Raw genomic sequence first — 6,749 nt, forward strand, 5'->3', positions numbered from 1 at the left:
GCATCCTTCTGTCTGGCTTGGCTTTGATTATTTGCGCCCCCCCCCCCCCCGCCGCTGCAGTTCAGTGTGTGATGGTGGACTCCCAGCCTCAGCCAAGGTCCTCTCATTGGAGAGTTTGTTTGCCTGCCAGTGATTCCAAATGTTCCTCTTCTCTGAGCTACACATGTGCTCATCAAACTGCCCACTTGGATGCTCCATGGGGATTTTAGAAGGAATATGTCCAAGCCAGAGCACTTCATCCCCCTCAGCACATTTACCTCTTCCCCAGGATCCCCCAAGGGCTCAGCCTACCACCTGGTTGCTCAAGCAAAGATGCCAGGATTCTGTATTCCCTCTCCTTTGTTCCTGAGCCCAGTCTAATCCATCATCAGATTTTATTGACATTAGTCAGTGATTGCTGCCCCTCTCTATGTCTCAATGGTTCATTAACCTGCCTCCTTTTCTCTCTGCATCTACTCTGTCCTCTCTCTACTCCACTCCCACCCATATGGCAGCCAAGGCAAACTGCAATACCACCCCTCTGCTCCCTGTGACAGGTCCTCCCTGTGTTTTCCCATCTCCTTAGAGTAAATTCCAAAGTCTTTTTCCCTTTTTTTTTTTTTTTTTTTTAACAAGTTCGTCATTTAATAAGTCTGAATTCACATTTATCACATGGTATTATACACGGTCATCTGTTGAAACAGATTTCTTTTGAACAGATCTTGGGTTTAAAAAAGTCATAGATAATGTAAGTTCTGTATAAACTGGTGGATAGGTAAGATAGTTCTTTTGTTTTGACTTATAAGCCTCAACTTCACCGCAGAATAAAGGCTGTAGGCCAAAGAAAGCATAATTGCTCAGTCGTATAGAACAGTATTGTATCTATAATTTGGAGCTTTCTGAAGGGACGGGTTCAGGCCTGATGCAACTGTAAAAAGATTACTTAATGAATAGACTATATGGAAATTGTACCAAATGTTATTAATTTTAAGCATTAATAGCTTAAACAGCACTATGTTACTAATTGCTATTCAAACTCAAAAACCTGATTTTGAATCCTCAAGAAGGTGGCATGGATACACAAACCATACCTCCTATCCTTGGGGGGGTGTCAATACATATTTCAACAGAAACTTTGGCTTTAGAAAAGAGTCACAAACATTGAAAATAATGGCTTTGTCATTTTAAGTATAAGGTAGAGGAAAGTGTGCTTTAATTAAATATACATTATACCAGTGATGCTGGCAAGGTTGAAAGTTACTCCTAATGTTGATAGCTATAAAAACCAGTTTGTACATGACAAGATAATGAGAGAAATAAGCAATCCCTTTGAAACAAATTCCTAAAAAAATAATAATAATGTTCACAGTGATTTGTATCAACAGTATGCATTTTATGACAATAACATATACAGACTGAGCACCCTAGGGCTCTCTTTATATCCTAAAGAAAACAAGCATTTACATTATCCATGGTTTTTACTGAACTGGAAAAAGAAAGTCAATTGTACACTTACCCCTTAGACAGAATAAACTGTCTGGGGGTGCACAGATTTAACACCATCATTAAACTTGTTTGCAAAAAGAAGAACTAAAAAACAAAACATTTTTTCTTGGGAGTGAAGTCTTTCATTTGCTGTTATAACCAGCAAATGCCATTCATTAACTGAAAAAATGGAAGGGAGGGCCCCACAAACACACTATTTGAGCAAGCTGACCAATACACATTACAGTTTTAAAAATGAAGGCTATATACTATATGTTATAAGTCTCAACTAGGCAGTGTCAAAATGATATCTATTTCTTTGCTTGCTTTGTGATCATATCCCTTGGAGGTGTTACTGGTCTCATGGCACTCGGCTTCTTTTTCTCTGCAGGCTTTAAAATCTGAAAAGAGCACATTAGTGTTTCGTCCACACTCATCATGGCACCTGCATTGTCAAACTCTCCACAGTAATTGGGTGCAGAAATCAGAGTGACCAATTGCCTCTTTGCAAAAAATTCATATTCATCTTCAACCACCTGATGGGCTCTACATATAAGATCCAAATCATGCTTATGGAGAAATTTTGCAACCACTTCTGCACCAAAGGTGAAGGCCACTCCTCTGTCATTTTACCCCAGCCTAAGACATCTTTATCGGGGTCAGAACACAAAAGATCACAAAGAAGACCTTGATCTGGTACATCAGTTGGTCACATAATTTGCCGAATCTGCTCCATAGATTGAAGATCTGGTGATAAACCTCCATGACAGCAAAATATTTTCTCATCCACGATGGCTGCTATCGGTAAACAGTTAAAGCAGTCTGTGAAAGTTTTCCACAGTTTAATGTTATATCTTCTTTTACATTCATCATAAAATCCGTAAATTCTATTGATGTTGGCACATTCGTGGTTTCCTCTGAGAAGAAAAAAATTCTCGGGATATTTGATTTTGTATGCCAGTAAGAGGCAGATAGTCTCCAGGGACTGCTTCCCCCTGTCCACATAGTCCCCTAGAACAGGTAGTTGCTTTCTGGCGGGAAACCACCGTACTCAAAGAGTCGAAGCAAATCATAGTATTGCCCATGGATATCACCACATATTTTGAGTGGTGCTTCAAGTTCTAGTAGGATAGGCTGACTGAGAAAGATCTCTCGAGATTTTAAGCACAGTCCTCTGATTTCATTCTCCTGTAGCTGGACATTCTTACCAGGCTTGGACCCTCTTACTTCCAGCAGCCGTTGGATGATGCTGTCAACGTTGAGTTTATCTATATCCGCCATCGCCTCCCCACCACTGACCCTCCCGCAGCAGGCACTGCCAGAGGCTCGCGCCCAGGACTCACGCCTCCTTCCCTGGTCCAGGAGCACAGAGGCGGCAGTGGCAACAGCCGCAGCGGGTCTCCCCTACAACAGCCCTGCTCCCTGCTTCCTCCTCTCTCTCCACGGGAACCACGACCAAAGTCTTCTTCCCTTGGTCAACAGTCCCCCCACCCTGAAGATGGACTTCTCTTTCCTCACCCCCACCCCTATTTCCTGTCACTAAAGTCCTGCTGTATTGGCCTTCTCAGTTGGTCCCAGAGCATACTCAGCTCATCCCCACTGTGGTCTTTGCTTTTCCTCTTCCAGTATAAGGGACAATCAATGGCAAGAACTTCTCATGGTGGCATCCTTCTCCTTCTCTTCCTCTCCTTCATCAAGTCTCAGCTGAAATGCCTCCTCCTTCCAGAGGCTTCCTCTGTCCGGCCAGCCACATCAAACGTGGACCACTGAATAATCTCCATTCATAATTCATTTCAGATTAGCAGCATTGATTTATGTGTCATCACATGAGAGATGATGGTTTGGGGTTTTGATTTGGGGCACCAATGGCTCCCTCCCTAGGTCACAAGCTCCCTAAGAGAAGGATCTTAGAACTGAGTCTGGCCCAGAGGAGGCCCTTGGTACCTTCTTTTGAGCAAGCACTTTAATCTGTCAGCCTACTTGCATCTGCCAGGGGCCTGGGACCTGAGGCCATGACATAAATCAGACCTGTTGTGTGGTGAACTGAATAGCAGGGAGGCGAGTCTGGAGCAGAGAGGGTCTTTTACAGTAGTCCAGGCCAGTGATGGTCTGTGGCTCCTTGGGCAGAAGAGTTTAAGAGAAAAGGGAAGATACAGGCTCCAGAGATGGAGAAAGCACAAGGAGGGCTCAAGCAGGGTCCCAGATTTCTCACTGGTGTGTGGACCCAAAGGAAAGAAAGGCCCTTCCCTGACATGGGAATTGCAGCAGCAACTGTCTTTCCCTCACCTTTTTGAGAAGAAGAGAGAAATGGGGTGGTGGGTGGGGATGAGTTCCTATGGCCATACTTGCATTTCAGAATCCTGTGTGACACCAGATAGATACATACTCTGCCCTCTTCTTCCTTCCTGCCTTCTACCCTGATCACTCTGCCTATACCCACTCCCCCACCTGGCCCTTGGGCAGCTAGGCTCCCTGGTCTAGGTAAAGGAATTGTGATTGTGCCATCTGTTCAACTCAGAACCAGGGGATCTGCTATCTTTCAGCTTAGTGTACCTGCCAACACTGGGACATGTACAAAGCCAGCACCCTGCAGATGTTGACCACAGGGAGAAATAAACCTAGAAACACTTCATGGTGAGGTGGTGTGGAGATGTTTCAATCAGGATTCACAGAGGCCCAGGGCCACAAAGTGACAGGATGCTTCCATAGCACACCTTCTTCAGTACTAGATGTTGAGAGTAAAGTCCAGGGAATGGCCAGCTTAGCTCAGAGCATAGATATTGTGTCCCCTGGCATGATGGGTACAGTACCCCTATCCAGGCTTTGACTCTTTTGACATGAAGGGTATGGCCATGGTCAGAGTGACAGGGAAGGGAGGGATAGCAGAAATTCAGGGTCCTTTAATCACTAACACTCTAGGAATAGTAATATCCTGGCTGCAGAGTTGGCTCACTGAAAGGCAGGCCTGGCCCAATGTTGTTCTTAGGCTCCATCCTACTCTCCTAGCCCTGTCAGGGAGGAGGGCAGGTCGGCCTCTCCTGATCTACCACCTCTGTGCCTGGAATAAATGTATATCCTGCCCTATAATGGCTTGACCCCGGTGACTAAATTCAGGACACTGACCCAACCCAGTGCCATGGGTCATTTGTGAGCTCTTGAAGGCTCTGCCTACTTGCATATAGCTCCCCTTCCTGGGCCCTCACTCTCTGACTGGCCTCTTCTCCAAGAGGCAAGCACGCTTTTAGCCCCTTGGGCAGTGATTTTCAACTGTTCTCATCTCATGGTCACAAAAAACTAATAACTAAGATTCTAGACACACACCAAAAGGTATGTATTTTTTTTTACCAATCTGAAAAAAAAAATTGGTACAGCTTTAATTCATTCACATCAGTCAGCTATTGTTGTGTTGGCTGTTGTCATTTTTTTTTTAATTTGACAGATCTAAGGGAAAAGAGGTCAGTGTCCCTGACTAAATAGTCAGGTATTGCATGTTTTAAAAATTATTGTGGCATATCAGTGTGCCATAGCACACAAGTTGGAAATAGCTACTCTAGGGTATCAGATGTAAGGAGGACTTTCTGTCTCTCTCCCTTGGGAAGGAAGACATGCTTTGACATTTCCCTCTCCCCTCCACACAAGGGAGAAAATTGCATCCTATGAACTTGGAGAACTCCCAGGGCCTCCACCAGACAAAATGAGTACCTTCTTTAATTCACCCAACAAGGATTTAAGCTGTACCTGCTATGCTTCACTCATTATAGTATGTGCTGAGTCTATGCCTGTGGGCCAGAGCAGAAATAGACCCTAACTCACTGCATATTTTAAGGGGTGACCACAGACCATTAAGAAATTATCCCTCAACAAAATTCTGGGGAGTAAACTATCATATCTATCAAGGGGATCCATTGCACCCCCAACTTAGTGTCCTAGCATCCATTCAGGTGGCAGAAAAAGCTTTGTATGGGCATTTTCTTCCAGGGATAGGTGGTGCAAAGATGTAAAGAATCAACCAATATTCATTGACTGCTTATTTCAAGTTAAATACAACCCTAGAATTCAGGGGTTTGAGCAGTGAGGACAATAAAAAAAAAAGTCCAAAGAGAAAGAAGGGTATAACTCTTGGCTTTTTACTTTTTCACTTCTATGAAGTCTAGCAAAGCCAATTCCCTTAAAAACCATGAATCTTGCTCATCAGAGCCAGGAGATTGAAACAGAAAACTGTCCCCTTTTACTGTCAAGAGTCACCAAGTGTATGAGCATGGACAATGCCCTGCAAACTGTAGTGTGGGGAGCAATAAAGGCAAGCCAAAAAGCTGTTCTCTTTCTTAGAAAGAACTGAGATTTTGACCTGTGGATGGTGTTGGAGTGCATGTAGAGGGTCTATAATCTTGATTTTTTAAAAATTACTTCTTGAGTCTTTGTAGACCTGCTTATACATATAATACGGCAAATATGATTAGTGCTATGAAGGAAATTCAGTGCTATATGGGAACTCTCTAGGTGGGTATGAGTTCATCTGGAAAGTCAATGAAGTCTTCCTAAGGAAATAGAGCTGGTACTTAGGGTTAAAGGACATGTAGGAGAGACCTAGGGAAAATAAGGCAAGAGCATGCTAAAGTGTATAGCAGTATTCAAAGGCCCAGCAGTGGAGACAATATTACCTAAGAGGGCCTGAAATATGGCAGATTGAGTAAGGGTGGAAGGTAGTTTCGAGATCATTGTAATTGGCAGACAGATACCACAACTTTCAGACTGTGTCAACCAGGTTAAGGATTTTAACTCTAATTCAAAGCACAATGGAAGTCATTGTGAGATTTATGAGCAAGAGATTTAATGTGATCAGGTTTGCATCCTAAAAGATCACTCTTCGTTGCAGTGTGGACAAAGTTTTAGAGGGGACAAGGTGGTCTTTAAGAAGAGCAGTTAGTGGGCTACTGCATAATCCTAGCCAGCATAGAACAGCTTAGATGGGAAGTAGTCAGTGTTTGCTCATAACCCTCCTCGCACATGGAAGTTGACATCTAAAATATTTGACTCTAAGTTTAAATAGTTGTAAACACAAATTTTCTGGCTATGTTGTAAATGTTGAGTACAATTTAGAGTACAATTTTAATTTCATTAATTATTTTGATGGTATCCAATGAAATCTAAATACCCAGGCAATTTGATATACATTATCATTTATTTAAAAATACATGAAACACTCTCATTGACGTTTCTAGCTCTCTATCTCTCTCCCTTCCTCTCTGTAAAAAATCAATAAAATATAAAAAAAAAATACACGA

General features: G+C 43.0%; 1 pseudogene; it reads right to left on the bottom strand.

Annotated features, from left to right (window-relative positions):
- Positions 1-693: 693 nt before the first annotated feature.
- LOC118705000 lies at positions 694-2,786 on the bottom strand (annotated as a pseudogene).
- Positions 2,787-6,749: the final 3,963 nt, after the last annotated feature.

This window comes from Pipistrellus kuhlii, unplaced genomic scaffold (genome assembly GCF_014108245.1).
Source record: "Pipistrellus kuhlii isolate mPipKuh1 unplaced genomic scaffold, mPipKuh1.p scaffold_m20_p_49, whole genome shotgun sequence".
Taxonomy (NCBI): Eukaryota; Metazoa; Chordata; class Mammalia; order Chiroptera; family Vespertilionidae; genus Pipistrellus; species Pipistrellus kuhlii.